Source organism: Colobus angolensis, unplaced genomic scaffold (genome assembly GCF_000951035.1).
Source record: "Colobus angolensis palliatus isolate OR3802 unplaced genomic scaffold, Cang.pa_1.0 Scaffold569, whole genome shotgun sequence".
NCBI classification, from domain to species: domain Eukaryota; kingdom Metazoa; phylum Chordata; class Mammalia; order Primates; family Cercopithecidae; genus Colobus; species Colobus angolensis.
The window spans coordinates 166,892-179,769 of record NW_012119254.1 but is presented as its reverse complement, the minus strand read 5'-3'; positions in this window follow the sequence as shown (position 1 = coordinate 179,769).

Here is a 12,878-nt window from a genome sequence, read left to right as displayed (position 1 = left end):
TGAGCAGGCAGTCTGTCCCTTCTCAGATCTCAGCCTCCATGTGGGGAGATCCACTGCTCTCTTCAAAGCTGTCAGACAGAGTCGTTTACATCTGCAGAGGTTTCTGCTGCATTTTTTGTTGTTGTTGTTTAGCTGTGCCCCATCCCCAGAGGTGGAGTCTACAGAGACAGGCAGGTTTCCTTGAGCTGCTGTGAGCTCCACCCAGTTCAAGCTTCCCAGCGGCTTTGTTTACCTACTTAAGCCTCAGCAATGGCGGGCACCCCTCCCCCAGCCTTGCTGCTGCCTTGCTGTTAGATGGCAGACTGCTGTGCAAGCAATGAGGGAGGCTCCGTGGCCCTGGGACCTTCCCGGCCAGATGTGGGGTATAATCTCCAGCTGTGCCCGTTTGCTTAAAGCACAGTATTGGGGTGGGAGTTACCTGATTTTCCAGGTGTTGTGTGTCTCAGTTCCCTTGGCTAGGAAAAGAGATTCCCTTCCCCCTTGCACTTCCCAGGTGAGGCGATGCTTCGCCCTGCTTCAGCTCTCGCTGGTCAGGCTGCAGCAGCTGACCAGCACCGATTGTCCGGCACTCCCTAGTGAGATGACCCTGGTACCTCAGTTGAAAATGCAGAAATCACCGGTCTTCTGTGTTGCTCGCGCTGGGAGTTGGAGACTGGAGCTGTTCCTATTCGGCCATCTTGCTCCGCCCCCTTTACTGGTTTTTCTATGAACATTCTTTTTCTCCTCCGGGAGCCAATCTGGGCTATCACATTCTATTTAGTCAACACATCTCCTTAGTCTCTTCTGATGTGTGACAGTTTTTCAACCTTTCCTTGTATATACTGACCTTCCTACTTTTGAGGATTGCCGATCATGTATTTTTGCTTCAATTTGGGTTTATCTGAAATATTCCTCATGATTAGATTGGGTTATGAGTTTTTGGAAAGAATACTACAGGGACGATGTGGCTTTTTCGTCACTTTATACCAGGGAGTACATGGAATCCACATGACATCATTGGTCATGTTAACCTTGGTCACTCGGCTAAGGTAATGTTTTCCAGGCTTTTTCACTGTAAAGGTACTGTTTTTTCCTTTCCTGATTCTTTTCTTTGAAGTCAATTACCAAATCTGCCACACTTAATGGGAGTGGGGATGGGGAAATTAAGCTTCACCTTTGGAGAGAAGAGTATCTATTTATCTATCTATCTATCTATCTATCTATCTATCTATCTATCTATCTATCTATCTATATTTGTGTGTGTGTGTGTGTGTGTGTGATTTGGAATCCTCTTATAAGGAAACTTTGTCTCTTTTCTCTCTTTATTTAATCAATACAGACTTATGCATATTTGTTTTAGACTTTAGATTATATTCTAACACTACATTATTTATTTTATTTTCCAGCTTTGGACATTAGGAGCTCCTTCAGGTTGGTGTCAGTGTCCTTCTGAGATTGCTTTATGAGTTTTTTTTTTTTTAGTGCTTTTTTAATTTCTAATACTTCAAGATACTTTAGACTCATCTTGTATTTTCCCTGTTCATTCCTAAATCAACCGAGAAGCTCTGGTTCTTTTAAAGGGAGAATTGTATTAGAAACCAAAATCTGGGCACTGGATGTAAGGTGGTTTTTAAAACGTGGGAAGTCTGTGCATATGTGGTTGGTTGAGTGAAAGTTCCAGTAGAGGAGACAGCAATAAGAAAGGAGAATGATATAACTGGAACACAAATAATTGGTAGGGATTAACAGCACAAGTAATCAGGCAGTCACATTCATATTTCTGTTATTTACTGGAAGAAAGATAGAATAGAGTCATAGAAAGCTTAATTGATGTCAAAAATTAAAATGTATGTCATCTCTCTCTCCCTCTCTTTTTTTTTTTTTTTTTGAAACAGTCTCGCTCTGTTGCCCAGGCCAGAGTGCAGTGGTGCCATCTCAGCTCACTGCAATGGCAGCCTCCCGGGTTCAAGCGATTCTCCTGCCTCAGCCTCCTGAGTAGCTGGGACTACAAGAGCCCACCACCATGCCCAGCTAATTTGTTGCTGTTGTTGTTATTTTTAGTAGAGACAGAATTTCACCATGTTAGCCAGGATGGTCTCGATCTTCTGACCTTGTGATCTGCTCGCCTTGACCTCCCAAAGTGCTGGGATGACAGGCATGAGCCACTGCGCCTGGCCCTCATCTCTCTTTTTAAATAGAGGTGAAGTTATCATCCAAAACCAGTGGTATTAAATGTGGGGGTGAAGGCTTGACTTGATTAGAAACACTTTGGAATTTGCTGAATGAACTAAGGAGAATCATTAGAGATGAGTAAAATTAGACTGCATAGCAGGGAAAGGAAGGTCCAATTGAAATTAGAAAAGCTAGTAATGATCAAGTTAGTTTCTTGTTTCTCCAGGAATGCTCTGTAGAATGAAAGAAAAAGGACAAAAAGATGAAGTTACTTGCCCCAGTAATTGTGTGATTTTGGTAAAAATCGATAATGAATATTTGCAAACAAAGTGAAATATTTTCCAACACAGAATTTTTAAAACATCTCCACTGTTACGTCTTCAGAAATTTTGTGACCTATTTAACATCATTTGGTGACTTGAAATTGGTTATGGTGGGAGTTTTATACCACAGACACTGGAAACACAACAAAGCAGGGCTCCCATTTCCCTGAGAGACAGTTGTTGAAAAGCTATCAAAACACCACTGCTCCTTCTCACTCACCTTACTTTTAGAGAAGGATGTATGAATTTTTTAAATTATTTTTTCCAATACAAACTATGAAGGAACAGCAAATGGATACTTTCATGAAACAAATGGGCAATATGCATTCTTTGATTTAATGTTCCCTTACATGTGAACAAACTTGTAAGTCAGCCTGAAAGTAGTTATGCTTGTAAGACCAGATGGAGCAAGCTTTTGGTAGAAAAGGAAGGAAAATGCAAGATTCTGGTAACATCACACTTCTATAGCTCCTCAGTCAAAGGTCATAGTCCTGGGCCTCTGGCAGACATGTGGGGTGAAGATAGTTCTAAGCAGCAGTGGGAAGCAGTTGTGTGTACACATGGTAAGAATCACATGTGTACTTGATAAGTCACAGCCCAAGTGTGCCAGCAACAATGTGAAGTTCCTTAAACTTCAGCTTCTCACAGAAAATTCCCGCATACAGTGGCCTGGATAAATATATATTACAGAGTATCAAGACAGAACAGACCTTTACATGATACACTTTCACTCTTCCTTGACATGAGAATGCAATTTGGACATTTCTGTGTACATTATTCACCCATTATTTGGTGAAAGCCCAGCTAATCCTATTGATTTCAGGTTCCCTTTCTAGATACTTATAGGCAATGTAGAATATAATAAAGATGTCTCAAAAATATTGATTTATAGTATATGTTATTTAATTAGTATTCATTCAAATAGCAATTTATCAAAATTTTGTGTGAGAAGTGACAGGAGCACTTCCCTGGTAGAAGGGATGGCATCATGTATTCCTTGAAGGTATGTCATAAGGCTGAAGGGACAGCCGACTTGGGAGTAGAGATGACTTCATAGGCACATGACCTAAGAAGCCACACAGAGCTCCACAGTCAGAAAGGGCCCATGCTTGGCTTGTCTTGGCTTAATTCTTTACTATTGCTATCTTGAAATTCTTAATTTATCTTTGAATTTGTTATTTTTAAAATTTTTAACTTCTATTTTTTCTTTTAAATTTTTTTAATTTTAAGTTTTGTAGGTAGATTGTAAGTATATGAATTGATGTGATATAAGGGATATTTTGATACAAGCATACAATGTGTAATAATCACATCAGGGTAAATGGGGTATCCATCACCTTAAGCCTTTAGCCTCTGCATTACAAACAATCCAATTACACTCTTTTAGTTATTTTAAAATGTACAGTTAAATTATTATTGACTGTAGTCACCCTGTTGTGCTATCAAATACTGGATTTTATTCATTCTTTGTAACTATTTTTTGTACCCACTAACCATCCCCACTTCCCTCCTATTCTCTACTATCCTTCCAAGCTTTTGGTAACCATCATTTCTACTCCTTGTCTCTGTGAGTTCAACTGTTTTAATTTTTAGTTCCCACAAATAAGTTAGAACTTGTGAAGTTTGTCTTTCTGCACCTGGCTTATTTCACTTAACATAATGACCTCCAGTTCCATCCATGTTGTTGCTAGTGACAGGATCTCATTCTTTTTTATGACTGAATAGTACTCTGTTGTATATACGTACCATATTTTCTTTATCTATTCTTCTTTAATGGACACTTAGGTTGCTTCCAAATCTTGGGTATTGTGAATAGTGCTGCAGTGAACATGGGAGTGCAGATACCTGTTTGATACCCTGAGTTCCTTTTTTGAGGGGTGTATACCTAACAGTGGGATTGATGGATCCTACAGTATCCTTATTTTTAGTTTTCTGAAAAACCTCCAAGCTATTCTCCATAGTGGAATTTTAATTTTTAAAATTTTCCACATGACACTGATGCATGAACTTATGATTTTTACAAGAAGAACTATGGAACAATAGAGCATATGTATAAGCAAAGGAAATACAAGAATTATAGCATGTTCAGCATTCCTTGTGTCTTACTTTACATGCAGTATTTACTATGCCTGGTAAGCACAGAATTCCAGTGGAGAAACAATGTGTGGGGGCTCAGTGAGACTAAAAGGGAATACAAGGCAAGCATAGCATGTTACATCTACAATTGAGTAAGCAGGGTTGCTAAGAGGCCACACTTTCTGTCTGTACAAGTTTGAAACTTGTCTCAAACACAGATAAAAAGCAATGGCATTCTGTTATAATGTAAATGGACAGATGGCCAAGGGACTCCATCATATCCTTTTTTGCTTTTGCTATTCCCATGTATATAACCAACCACTTTTAGAGGGAGACACTTCATAACTAACCCTTCCACACATATGTCACTTTTGAGATAGGAGAACGTAAGGTGAATAATTTGCATCCTGACTTTTTACCTACATAAGAAACAGTGGCCTGGATAAATATATATTACAGAGTATCAAGACAGAACAGACCTTTACATGATACAACTTCACTCTTCCTTGACATGAGAATACAATTTGGACATTCAAATAACAATATATCAAAATTTAATATTAATTCAATTTAATTCTATGTTCTATGGTTTATTTGATATTTATGTTCAAGTGATATTTATATTACAAGTAAAACTTAGTTATATGTACTTAATACTTATTTTTAATTTAGGATGCCTGGTTGGGGGTTATGTATGTCTTTGATGAGAATATAGTCTAAGTAAAGCTAAACCTTAAACCTTATCTCCGTATTTCCAAAATCATGAGTGCAAATCAACGTATTATTATAAGGTTTATGAATCAAGTTGATCCCTTAATTTTAGAATTTAAATATTTTCAAGCTAAAAAATAACAGAATGTACTCCCAAGTTTAATTTCTTGTTAATAAAGAACTAAAACTGCTAACTGATGGATGTAAAAACAAATTTACATCCGTCAGTTAGCAATCATCCTGCAAGTAATATATTTGGTAAAACTTCAACAAAAGTGTTCTAAATGTGAAATGGAAACAGTTTTGTCATAGGTTCGTATGTTTCAGCTCTAATCCCAATATCTCTGAATCTAAACTTATTTGGAAATAGGGTTTTTGAAGATGTAATTAGTTAAGTTTGGATAAGGGTATACTAGTGAGATGTGCTCCTAATTCAACACGACCACTATTCTTACAAAAAAAAGGGGACAATTTGGACACAGACAAGCACATAGAGAAAGTGCCATGTGAAGATAGACAGAGCCTGGGGATGCTAAAGATTGCCAGCCTACCACCAGAAGCCCTCAGAAGGAACCAATCCTTCTGACTTCTTGATCTCACACTTCTAGTCCTCAGAACTGTAAAATAATGCATTTCTGTTGTGTAAACCACTCAGTTTGTAGTATTTTTGTTACGGTAGCTCTAGTAAATACATATAGCATTTTATAAAATTGTAGTTTAGAAGGCATATGGTTTTCCTCAGTTAAATGTAGAAAAACTTTATTTTCATATATAAAATTAGTTTTGAGGCTATTAGTGAAATAAATTCATCTCTAATTTCCAAAGTCTTTTTTAGTGATACCAAAAGCCAAAACTAATGCCAAGCAAAATTCTTTGTAGTTCAGCTTTTCTGAGGGTCCTCCCTGTCTTTCTACTCATTATTTGTTTGTGACCTATTCTGATCTTTATTTCCCTATCGTAGTTTCAGGTGCCTAGTACTACATTGTATTCTTAATTTAAAAAGAAATCACAACTTAAACCCTCAGTTTGTCAACAAATTTTGCAAGAACATATATTAGAATGGATATTCAATTGTGTTTCCTCCCTTAAAATTTAGGACTTAAAAATTATTTTTACCTCTTTGTGGAAAGGAAAATTTTGTTCCCACTTCATGTAGATTCAGTCGTGTTAGGGAAGTTAATAAAAAAAGAAAACTAGATATCAGGATATTGTAAGATCCTGAAATCACACCTACACTATTTGCAGCTCTGAAATATGAGGTTAGAGGTAATGATACAAGTATTGTTTTTCTAGCATGTTATAAATCATTGTACAAAGAGTAGTCATATGTGATAATAAAATGAATACTTTCTAGTGAAAATTGTATTTTTTTTGTTCTCAATATATGATTTAGTTCTTTTTAAATCTCTTTCACATACATGCCCTTCTAGAATATCCGAAATCATTCCTTATTATTACAGTGTTTTAGTTTAAGGTGCAATCTCTTATTAGATTGTATCTTTGAGCAGAGAAAAATTAAAAAATATCTTGAACTCTAAAGGGATCCTTCATTCTTAATATTGTTAAGTAAAATGCTACCATAGCTATGAAAATCTTCATATTATTTTTAAATTAAAGTAATCAATTTTATTCTCAGAGACAATATACTTACTAGAAATTAAGATATTTCTAATACACATATTTTAGGGTAAATATTATGTAGAAACTTATCTGCAAAGAGTACTTTGTAATTTTTCACTATGCCTGATTTATAACAGCTGAAAAGCAAAGATAAAGCAGAATTGCTAAAGGCAGCTAGGGAAAAATAAACACTACACAGAAAGAATGAAAGATAAGAATTGTAGCAGTCATTGTCAAAAACTGCACAATTCAGAAAAGCAATGAAGTGACATCTTTAAAGTATCAAAAAAAAAAGTAAACCGAGAAATCTATTCACAGTGAAAATATCTTTCAAGAGTAAAGTCTAAATGAAGATTTGTTTTTCAGAAGAACACCAACAGGTAAGTGCATTTATTGCCAATGGGCCAATGCTACAAGGTATGATCAAGCAAGTTTTTCAGGCAAAAGGATTGTGAGACCAGATACAAACTTGAATTTACCCGCAAAAATAAAGAGCTCTAGAAATGGTAAAAATGAATATAAACATTTTCCCTAATTTTCAGTATCTAAACTATAAATAAGTATTTAAAGCAACAATAATAATCATGCATTGTGATATTTATAGGTAAAATAAAATGCATAATAATAGTACAATGAATTTGAGGCAAGAATTGAAAGGATACAGTTGTAAAGTTCTAACATTATTCATATTAAAAGATAGATTGTGATAAAACCGAGATATAAATTGTAAACCTTAATGCAACTGTTTTAACAATGAAGTATTATTAATAAGACAGAGGTAAAAATTAAATGGCATCATAACAAACATTCAATTAACACAAAAGCAGTCAGTAAAAAGAAAAAAGTGAACAAAGAATATACAAGTATAGAACAACAAACAACATAATAGATTTTAACCCTGCCATGTTAATAATTATATTAAATATAAATGACATAAAATCAATAAAAAATACAGAGATTGTCATAATGTATTAAAAAAGCAAAACCTAACTATAGTCTATCTACAAAAAACACATTTTATTTTATTTTTTGTTTTTGAGATGAAGTCTCTCTCTGTCACCCAGACTGGAGTGCAATGATGCGATCTCGGTTCACTGCGACTTCTGCCTCCCAGTTCAAGTGATTCTCCTGCCTCAGCCTCTTGAGTAACTGGGATTACAGGCACCCACCACTATGCCCAGCTAATTTTTGTATTTTTAGTAGAGATGGGGTTTCACCATGTTGGCCAGGCTGGTCTCGAACTCCTAACCTCAAGTAATCTGCTGGCCTCAGCTTCCCAGAGTGCTGAGATTACAGGTGAGTGCCACTGCACGTGACCTAAAAGCCATATTTTAAATATAAATATATTGCTAGGTTAAAAATCATAAGTATGCACAAAGACAATGGTCACTTTTGCCTATATTCTTGTCTTTCAGTATTTCATTCCAACATTTTCTATATATTAAAAATATAGAAAATGAGAGAAACAAATTAAGTTATGGGAAAAAAACTACTTCTAAGGCCTAATTTGCATACAGAGAATGCCTACATTCTTAAGAGCTGTAAGATGTTTTAGTGTATTGTCTCTTACATAGCTGTCCAACTCCAATCCCACTGCAAGACATTTCTGGAAAGAAAACACAGACCTAGAAAAACTACAGGAAGGAGATAAAGAAATAAACAATGAGGCATAAGGTCTAAAATCTCTGCCAGAAAAATTAAGTCAATTCTTGTCTAAAAATACTAAAATAATGTCCAGGTAAGACAGAGCACGGCCACAGAAAAGATATTAAAGAGTTTCACAATTTAAAGAAGGAGAATTTAAAACATAATTTCTTTGGAGGAGTAATAAACCATAAAGGAGGTGCCTCTGGCCAATGGGATAGTGAATTAAATGAAAGAGGACATTTTTGAATCCTGCAAGACAAAGGGGGAACACAAAACTAGATAATTCACAATTGCATTGCCTATCATAAAAGCAAACAAAGAAAACCATTAAAGTTTTTGAGTTTTGAAATACTGTGAGACAGGAGTATCATTACATTAAAAATCTTGTAAAACACTGTAATACCATACATAAAAAAATAGACAAGAGAAGATTAACAGATTCAAAATGAACTTTTGAAAGATATCTGAAAACAAAATGTAACACATATTAACTGAGGAAATTTTCCCTCAGACTAACAACCATGAAGCAGAAGAAAACTCCAAGTCAACACTATAAATGGAATGAGATAGTCTCACAAATAAATGAAGAATTGAAAAAATAATCTGAATCAGAAATTAAAAATCTAAGACTAGAAATGGACAAAAACAATACAAATTAAAAGAAAGCTTATTGAACTCAAAAAAGAAATGGAATTAAAAGACAGAATTAACATAGCAATGAAGAATAGATTTTAAGTTATCCATGAGAGAACTGATTTAAAACAATTAAAGAAGGAGCATTGAAGAAAAACAGAAAAATACTTGAGAATAAAAATGAGTAAAGCAGTGAATATGATACAAAGATAGAAAGAGAAGGAATAATATGTGTATTATTGCAATCCCTGAACAAAACAAAGAATGAAAAGCAAAACTTTAGGACATCAGACATTAGAAAATAAGTATTAATGAAAACATTGGAAAATAATATTTGAAATTATAATTACAGAAAACTTCCCAGACATTTAATAAAAAGTTTGAAACTAAAATTTGGAAGACCTCAATGGGTACTTGGGAAAATACGGTTTATGAGAAAATTTAGTTTATCATTAACCCAGACTAATAAACTTTAAGACATATTCTAATAACCATTAGGTTTTAGAGGTAAAAGAAAAATTCTCATGACCTCATGACCTAAATAAACAAATATATAACTTGCAATGACAGATATATTGGACTGACATCAGTCTTTTGATAATCAAATTTTAAAGCAGTACTTTAAAAAAAATGCACAATGAGAAAAAATAGTGTAAATTGTGTATTTGATATTCAGTCAAACTGTCCCTCCAGAACCAAGCAAGACTACAGGAAAACAGATAATAACAAACAAGAACTTAGGTAAATCTGTATGCAGTAACCTTCTTGGGTAATCTATTAGAATATGAACTTTATATTTTTAATAACATCATTTAAAAGAAGCCTGGGATCATTTTTCAAAAATTCTTTTTAATTGAAATGTTCCAACCATATTGAACTAATGGAAAATTTAATTTCCTGAGAAATGTATGCACCAATATTGGTGGATGTACTTGAGAAAAATAATTAACACAATATTCCCAATAGGGTTTTTTTTCTCTATTTGGGAAACATTAATAAATTAATACATTTATTCTAGGGACTAAGGGGACTTGAAACCTTCAAAGGGAAATTCACCAAGAATTTTGAAAATTATTGAAGTATAAATCAGTATGGAGGGGAAAATTATGAGGCACAAAACACCTGTCCTCAACAGGTAAAACCAATCAGATAAGAAGTTTAAATATTTCCTATTTGGAAAACAGTAACTTAGCATCAAATCAGTATGACTAAAGGATTAACCGAGAAGGTCTCTATAAAACAAAGAAAAACTCTTAAACATAAATAGTACCTCTTGAAGAACAAAACTACAATATTCAGACCAAATTTGATTTGTACCTCCTCCAAGCTTTAAGGTTTGTAAAGAAAGCTGGTGCCTTATGTCATTTCAGATTTGCAACCAGGCAGCAGCATGAAAACATGCTGACTTAGTAGTTAAAACTTCTTCTTCATCAAATGATGGCAGTAATTCCACACCCCCGAAAATACAAAGGAGTATTATCTTTATTAATTTGCAGATATTAATCTGACTTATTAACCCATGTGCAATCATTTCACTGTGAACCAGACTACCCTGACTTTCCAGAATGCTTTCAGGTTCAATTCTGTTGTTCAACTAGGGGCATTTTTCACTTTTCAGTATCTGGTTAATTTCTAATCTTTGTTCTTTCCCCCTGTAAGAAAAAAATGCATTTTATTGAAAATTAGAGCCAATTACGTTACTGCATTTTTCAAAAATATATCTAAGAGATCTTGGAATTATTATAAATGTTTTTGTCCCTTAACCTAGAAACATTTTTGATTAGCCTATGATGTGGTGATACTTTTCCTATAACTGAATACATTTCTGTTGGTTTACATATTTTAAAAATTCAATTAGATCCCTGTCTATCCACACTTGTATATTCAGCATTGGTATTACTCATTGAGAAGGAACAATTTATCTGTTCCCCGGCTTGTTAGCTTGCCATACCTTAGGGAACCCTCTCAATATTATTTTCCTATGTCTGTGTCTGAAGTTGAAAATCCCAAGCAATTTTATGTCCTTACATACTGCTAACTATCCACCTCTTCCCAACACAATGACATCTGTATTGTCCCACATCTCTAATTTTCCTTCAAAGACATTTCTATGACCAGAGTATATGGGAGAAGTGGCTTGAATAGGGCAGAAAACAATATTGAACATCTAAGAGTCAGATGTTTTGATGGACATTTTAAACCTGCCATCTAATTTCATCTTATTATTTCACAGAAGAGCACATTTTGTCTCTAAGAGGTTAGGTAAGCTTTCCAAGACAAACTCAAGCTTATCTTAACCCAAAGTCCAGTAGTACAAGAACATGATATGAAAAAAAGCAAGAAAATTCTGAATGCTCTTCTAAATGATTTTTAAATCTAATTAACCCAGACTTTCATATCCTTGTGATCCTTGACGTTAGAGACTGAGAGAGTGTTGAGGGTGGTGGGTAACTAGGTTTAGAATTATCAGTTCCGTTTGGAAGATTACAAAATAACAAAATTACTCATTACAAAGTGAGAAAGGAAAAGAGTCTTTGTGAACACTCATCTTTCCTTCAGAAATATAGTATCCTAACCACATTGAGTTTTTCTTTCCTAACCATCTCTAACAACTATTATCTGAACAAAAAATCTCAGCACTAATCTAGTTAAAATGTGTATTTGTCTTGTTTTCCAGAAAAGTTCTTTGAAGGCAGCAGTCTTGATATATACAGTCATGCACCATACAGCAATGTTTTAATCAACAACAGACTGCATATCTGACAGTGGTCCCATAAGATTATATTGTATTTTTACTATACATTTTCCATGTTTAGATATGTTTAGATACACAGATACTTACCATTGTGTTTTAATTGCCTATAGTATTCACTAGAATGATATGCTGTACAGGTTTTTGGCCTAGGAGCAATAGGCTATAGCATATATCCAAGGTATGTAGTAGGCTATACCATCTAGGTTTTGAGAAGTACACTCTAGGTACCTGTGTAATAATGAAATTGCTTAAGGATGCATTTCTCAGAACCTATACATGTTGTTAAGTGACACACAACTGTGTATTTCTTTAGTATGCTCCAATTCCCAAAAGGAGGTTAATCTCATAGAACTGAGTTTTGTTGAACCAAGCTGTCCCAGGTTTCAACCTTTGTTGTGATTTTGCTCACCTTCTACTTTCTCTGTTGTGAGCTGCAGCAACATTTTATAGAGTTGTTATTTTACTAAGCTGTTTCTCTGGAAGCAGTTGTAATGTCTGTGGGGATAATGTACCGCTCTGTTTTTTACAGGAGCACTGAGAAATCTGGAGAAGCTTTTGAAAGGTATTGACACCGCTCAAAAGGAAACATTTTATTTTATTTTATTTTATTTTATTTTTTTGAGGCGGAGTCTTGCTCTGTCGCCCGGGCTGGAGTGCAGTGGCCGGATCTCAGCTCACTGCAAGCTCCGCCTCCCAGGTTCACGCCATTCTCCTGCCTCAGCCTCCCAAGTAGCTGGGACTACAGGCGCCCGCCACCTCGCCCGGCTAGTTTTTTGTATTTTTTTTTAGTAGAGACGGGGTTTCACCGTGTTAGCCAGGATGGTCTCGATCTCCTGACCTCGTGATCCGCCCGTCTCGGCCTCCCAAAGTGCTGGGATTGCAGGCTTGAGCCACCGCGCCCGGCCTGGAAACATTTTAAAATGAAAACTAGACACTTGACAATTAAAGTTCTTTATGATATG